This window comes from Rhipicephalus microplus, chromosome X (genome assembly GCF_043290135.1).
Source record: "Rhipicephalus microplus isolate Deutch F79 chromosome X, USDA_Rmic, whole genome shotgun sequence".
Taxonomy (NCBI): domain Eukaryota; kingdom Metazoa; phylum Arthropoda; class Arachnida; order Ixodida; family Ixodidae; genus Rhipicephalus; species Rhipicephalus microplus.
In genome coordinates this window covers 94074870-94081965 of record NC_134710.1, presented here as the reverse complement: position 1 = coordinate 94081965, position 7096 = coordinate 94074870, and the positions used below count along the sequence as shown (strand labels likewise).

At 51.6% G+C, this 7096-nt stretch overlaps 1 pseudogene; it reads right to left on the bottom strand.

The window, feature by feature from the left end:
* Positions 1-5954: 5954 nt before the first annotated feature.
* Positions 5955-6639, bottom strand: LOC142776908 (uncharacterized; annotated as a pseudogene).
* Between the last annotated feature and the right edge of the window lie 457 nt (positions 6640-7096).

Below are 7096 nucleotides of genomic sequence, written 5' to 3'. Positions count from 1 at the left end.
GCAACACTGTCTGTCGTCGACGTAGTACGAGATGAACTGAGGCAGATGATACGTGAGCCGGAGCGTGCGCCACAGCCGATCCAACGCATCCCAACGTACTCTGAAATACTCAGACAACCCGCGGCGCACACCAATGCAGCAGTTGCGATGGCCTCTCCTTGCCCACAAACGGTACGCAGCGCACCTCGTCCACTGGAACCGATGGCTACCTACCTGCCACGAGCCCGTGGTGTAGCTCGCTACGTGGATCAAAGGCCCCGGAAATGTGACATCTGGCGTGACCATGAGCGCAGGCCTTTGTGTTTCCATTGTGGGGAAGCAGGTCACCTGTATAGGTTCTGCCCTTACCGACAGGCAGGATTAAGGGGCTTTCCGTTGTACGCACCATGCCCTCGAAACGGTGAACGGCCAACGGAGATCGGAAAGTACTTGTCCGCGCGCCAGAGCCCACTCCACGCCAACATCAGCCAAGATCGCCGTCGCCCAGGCGTTACCGATCACCCAGCCCACGTGCTTCTTCCGCACGGTCTGGGCACCGTTCTACAAGCCCACACCAAGAAAACTGAAGCAAGTGACCTGTGGAGGTGAGGCCGCTGATAACTATAGTTGCGAAGATCCTCCATTACGGTTTCAAGGTGACGATGCTATGTTTACAGAGGATAAGCGCAGAAGTGCGAAGATTACTTCAGATTTGCGGTTGAAAATAGACGGATACTAGCTAAATGCTTTAGTTGACACCGGCGCTGATTATTCGGTAATGAGTCACAAATTGGCAAAGAAACTGAAAAAGGTTGTGACAAAATGGAGTGGGGCACAGATACGCACGACAGGTGGCCACAATATCACACCGCTCGGCAGATGCACCTCAAGGCTCGAAATAAGAGGTTTTACTTACGTTGCTGACTTCATCGTGCTGCCGGACTATTCAAGGGAGCTTATACTAGGAATGGATTTTCTGGAAGCCAATGGAGCCATAATTCATCTGCGCAGATCCAGTCTAACGTTTTCGACCGAACAAGCTATGTCGGTGGAGGAATCGGAAAAGCGACGTCTTACTGCTCTGCGCGTTGTTGATGATGACGTCACAGTGCCACCACGCTGTAGTGTAATGGTGCTTGTTTAAAATAAAGCATTTTGTGACCACGAAGGAATAGCGAATGGAAACGTAGAGCTCTTTTTAAACGAACCAATTTGCGTGGCGAGGGGTGTTGTTCACTTAAGGAATGGTGGCTCAGTTGTCCTCCTTGCGAATTTCGGGAATGAATGTCAGCACATCGCGCAAGGTATGGCTATTGCCTATTTCCACGAGTTCTGCATGGCGACTGAACTATGCAGTTTAGCGACAACGCCAACCACTCCACAAGAGACCTGCAACGTCGACGCATCAGTTAACGTCAACGATAGGCTCCCAGAATATCAAAAGAAACGATTGTTCGCCCTTATAAAAGAGTTTTCGGACTGCTTTTCAACGTCCTCTAAGGTGCGACGCACGGCTATTGCAAAACACAGGATTATAACAGAAGAAGCCATGAGATCGATTTACCAACACCCATATCGAGTATCGCAAAATGAAAGAGACGTCATCAAGAAATAAGTGGAGGAGATGCGTTCAGATGACGTGATCCAGCCTTCCAGCAGTCCATGGGCGTCTCCCGTAGTGCTTGTTAAAAAGAAAGATAACAGCCTTCGATTCTGCGTCGACTATCGGAAACTGAACAGCGTAACGAAACGGGATGTATACCCTCTGCCGCCTATCGATGATACACTCGATCGACTACGGAGTGCGAAATACTTCTCCTCTCTTGATCTCAAGAGCGGATATTGGCAAATTGAGGTGGATGAGCGCGACCGTGAAAAGACGGCATTCATAACCCCAGGCGGCCTATACGAATTTAAAGCGCTTCCATTCGGCCTGTGCACAGCGCCAGCTACGTTTCAGAGAATGATGGACGCTGTCCTCGCGGGACTGAAATGGCAGTCCTGCTTGGTGTACTTGGATGACGTTGTCGTATTTTCCGCTGCATTCGACCAACATCTAGAGCGACTCCGCACAGTATTAGAAGCCATTCGTTCAGCAGACTTGACCATCAAGCCAGAAAAATGCCACTTCGCTTTTGAAGAGCTTCGATTCCTCGGACACGTCGTCAGCTCCGACGGCGTTCGGCCAGATCCCGAAAAGACAGCTGCCATCGCGAAGTTCCCGACACCCAAAGACAAGAAGTCAGTACGTCGCTTCGTGGGTATATGCGCGTATTATCGGCGATTTGTGGAAAACTTTTCGAACATTGTTGAACCACTTACTAATCTGACAAAAGACGAGGTGCCCTTTATGTGGGAAAGTGAACAACAGGAAGCATTTGATGAGTTAAGAACACGCCTGCAAGCCTCTCCGATCCTCGCCCACTTCGATGATACTGCCGAAACTGAAGTTCACACTGATGCGAGTAACGTCGGCCTCGGAGCCATTATAGTCCAGCGGCAAAACGGCCAAGAAAAAGTGCTAGCGTATGCCAGCCTGTAACGAGCTGTATAGAGAGACAAAGCTCTAGACGAGACGCTCGTGTTTCTGTACGGAAACCTGCGATGACTCAATCATCATCGGGCCGTAACGAGGCCGTTTATGCAATCACACAAAAAATGTATTTACAAAAGACATGAAAGGTCTAATAATAAATGAAGTAAGGACAACAAATATAACATGCTTGGAATGCTGGTGTGAGAGTCACAAGGGCATAAAAACAGAAAGAGTCTACCGGAGAGGAAGGCGGTGGTCAAGTCCCGGCGGCAAACTCAACGCTCGGAAGGGACGGCCGACGCTTGGGTAGCCTGGTAAGTCCAATGACAGCCGCGGCCAAGAACGCAGCTCACTGCGGAGGTCGTTGACCTGGAGCACGCATGGCGTTTTCCATGCCTATCTCGAACGCTGGCTGGCGCTCGCTGCCGTAGGTGCCGGACTCGCCTGGCGGAAACGTCCTGGCGACGTTTCGCCCACGCCAGGCCCGAACTGCAAGGACGGCTGGTATGGCCCCAGGAGGGAGCCTGCTGAGACCTCGAGTCCGCAACCCGACGGGTCACTGCTCCCACGCCCTGGTTCTTCAACCTTGCTTTTTCCTTCCAGCTACGTCTGCCTCCCTCCTTCTTCTTCGCACCACCACCTGCCCTGATTTTCCTGCGTCGTCTTCTTCGACTGTCTCTGTGGCGCGCACTTCAGACACAATTCTATCTTCACGATCACGCACGGCCACTTCACTCATCACACAGCCGCAAGCTTTCGAAAGCTGAGACAAATTACTCTGCAACCGAAAAAGAGTGTCTCGCGGTCATCTGGGCCATAAGTAAATTTCGGCCGTACCTCTACGGTAGACCATTCCGAGCAGTCAGTGACCACCATTGCCTGTGTTGGCTGGCGAATCTTACGGATCCCTCTGGCCGACTAGCAAGATGCAGCCTTAGGCTACAAGAGTACGATGTTACTGTGGTATATAAATCTGGGAAAAAGCACAGCGATGCCGACTGCCTGTCACGCGCACCAGTGGAGACGAGTGAGCCGGAGGAAGAAGACTTCCCGTTTCTAGGCGTCGTACAGGCATCAAAAATCGCTCAACAACAACAAAATGACCCCGATTTGCTGCCGCTTATACAGCATCTCCAAGGACTCAACGTTAAAGTCCCGAGCACTTTATCCAGAGGGTTCCCTTCGTTCTGTCTTCGAGAAGGGGTCCTTTACAAGAGGAACTTCAAGCCTCATGGTGACAAGTTTTTACTCGTTGTACCTGCACCTTTACGAAACGAGATTCTGCACGCATGTCATGATGAGCCAACATCTGGACACATGGGTGTTAGCCATACATTCGCCAGAATTCACCTAAAATACTACTGGCCAAAACTGTTATCATCAGTTCAGCGCTATTTGAAAACTTGCCGCGAGTGTCATCAAAGACGCAAAACTCCATCCGTGAAACCTGCAGGCCTCCTCCAGCCAATAGAACCACTCCATGCCCCATTCCAACAAGTCGGCATGGATCTCCTAGGCCCGTTTCCGACATCGACTGCACACAAGAAGTGGATAGTCGTAGCCACGGACTATCTCACTCGCTACGCTGAGACTGACTCGCTATACACTGCAACAGCTCTTGAAGTTGCCAAGTTCTTCACCAACAACATAGTCCTCAGACATGGTGCACCCAGCGTCGTAATTACAGATCGTGGCCCAGCTTTTACTGCAGACCTAATGAAATGGCTGATGCGAATGACCCATACAGACCAGAGAAGAACTGCTGCATACCATCCTCAAACAAATGGCCCAACGGAGCGCTTGAACAGAACTCTGACTGATATGCTTTCAATGTATATCGACGTCGAACATAAACTGTGGGATGAAATATTGCCCTACATCACGTTCGCATATAATACAGCCGTTCAAGAAACAACACGAGTGACACCATTTGAACTTGTATTCGGCCGAAGAGTCACCACTCCACTGGATTCCATGTTACCACTGAATGATGAAAGAAGCAATCGACCTGGCCTAGACGACTTCCTGCAAAGAGCCGAGGAAGCACGACAGATGGCGAGATACAGAATACGCCGCCAACAGCGTATGGACTCCTATCGGTACACTCAGCGTCGTACCGAAGCGCACTTTCAACCAGGTGACAAAGTATGGATATGGACCCCAGTGCGTCGCCGTGGACTTTCTGAAAAACTTTTTAGCCGCTACTTTGGGCCTTACGAAGTACTCCATCGTGTAAGCGATGTAACTTACCAAGTCAGATCCGCTATACACGGGAGCTCAAAACGCCGCAACCCTACAGAGGTTGTACATGTAGTCCGAATGAAGCCTTACTATGAAAGATCACCGGAACACCAGTGACGCCTACCACGAATCTATTCATTCCCTGACGCATCGGGACGATGCGTATGAGGAGGGGGATTATGCCGCGACATAGTGCCTGCATTCAAACAACGCGCCCATCACCACGCGCACAGGGACATACATGCGCGCCGTCTAGTGTTGCGCAGAGACGATGATGATAGCACGAGAACCCAGCTGGCCCCTGCTGATGTGCGCCACGCGCTTGGGACTCTTCTTGAAGAAGGAGACGAAGGAGACATTTTTGGTGTTCTGCTGTAACGTGCTACGACCATAGTTCCTTTGAGTTGTGGGCACAGGTTCGCGCTTTAATAAATACGTTTTATTACACCCCGAGTCCTTCAACATCGTTACAAGATCAACTATTCTAATAATTCACAATATTTTATAAAATCACTCAATTCTTGGCCGATTACCCCTAGGGGGTATGCACCACGAACAATAGGCGAACAAAAACAAGAACTTGGAACGCGGGTGTCGTTCTCTTCTCTGTCTCAACATACTGGTGCTGAAAAATCACGAGAAGACCGGCATCTTCCACACCGAGCATGGACAAGCTACGCAAACATCGATGCATCTTTCGTGGTGCCACCTCCTGGCTCCTGTCCGGGGCTAGCCAGTTCTTCCTGCAAGGTACTGTAGCGTCTTCCGGTGACTTGCAGGAGCTCATCGACGGGCTTCGCGATAAGGACTCAACTCTCGCTGCACTAAACAAACAGATCGCCGACTCCCTCGATGGTGAGGAGTTTGACGACGAAGTTATGGGTGCTCTGGATTACCACAACAAGCTCACGAAAGCCATCAGTGTAGTGGGCGCGTTCGAACAGAGGCAGCCAGGGACGCAGGCCGAAGTTCGAGGGCCGCAGTAACAAGGCGCATGATCCGCGTTCCCAACACGAGTGACCCCGTTTATTAGTACACCATCCTTTATGTACCCAATACCATAGAGGGCGCCCCAGACCCAACAACGCTTGAGGGATTAATAATCATGCGGCCTCTACAGCCCCCCTTTTGAGACGAACAAAACAATACGGGCCGTAACATCTGCCAGGTATGAAACCTAATGATGTGTTACACCACACTACAAGCTCAGCCATGCAGGAGGCCTGATGCCACATCCCGACCTTGTACACACACTTGAAGCTGGCGGTCTTGTAGGGGTGGCTGGGACAATCTGTGGCGAGGCAGCTGGTGATAGGTGGTAGAGGACTGCTACATTCAGGCACTGGGTGAGTGGGAGTCAGCAGCGGGGTTGGGGATCCTTCTAGCAGTAGACTGATGCTGCTGAAGTCACCACCAAGCGATGGCTAACTGTGCTGAGGAGCTAGAAGTTCACCATCGCCCGATGCCTGAGACTGCTGAGGTACCATATGTCTCCAGTTGCGAACAAGAGCCTCTGCGTCCGTCTGTACCACGTAGGGGCGTGGGCGCTGCGCTGGGCTGGGCACTGTGCCCGCACACTCTGTGTCGCGAATTCACACTCTCTCACCCTCCACGAGAGACCGTAAATCCTTCGCAGCATGTCGACGGTTGAAATTTTCACTCTGGTGGTGACATTGGGCCGTGTCGCGCCTGTTAAAGTCGGCAGTGCGAGGAGGTTTGGGAAGAAATGTGGTTAGTGGCACAGGAAGGTGAGTACGGAGGCTGCGTCCCATCAGCAGCTGAGCAGGGCTGTAGCCAGTAATACCAGGTGCGTTGTGGTATGATAGGAGAGCCAAGGGCCAGTCTGGAGACTTCTTGAAGAGGCCCTTGATCATAGGCACCATGCGCTCAACTTCACCGTTAGACTGAGGGTACCTGGGACTGCTGTTGACATGGGAGAAGCCTTAACTCTGGGAGAAGGCATAGAACACTGCCGACGAAAATCGAGGTTCATTGTCGCTGTCAAGTTTCTCAGGGATCCCATGTCTTGCAAAGTTACTTTTTATGATGGAGATCACCACAGCGGACGTCGTCGTACGAAGGGTGAGCACTTCGGGGTACCTCGAGTAGTAGTCGACGAGGAGGAGGTAATCTGCTCCGTCCTGATGAAAAATCTCCACCCGACCAGCTCCCAAGGGCGGCTGCCCGTCACCGTAGGAAGCAGTGGCTCCACTCGCTGGACCCGCATCGTGGTGCAATCGGGACAGTTTTCTACCATGGTCTTGATCTGCTTCCCGTTGTTGGCCACTTAACAGCCCCCTTGGCGATGGTGCGGCAGCGGTTAACTCCGAGGTGCCCATA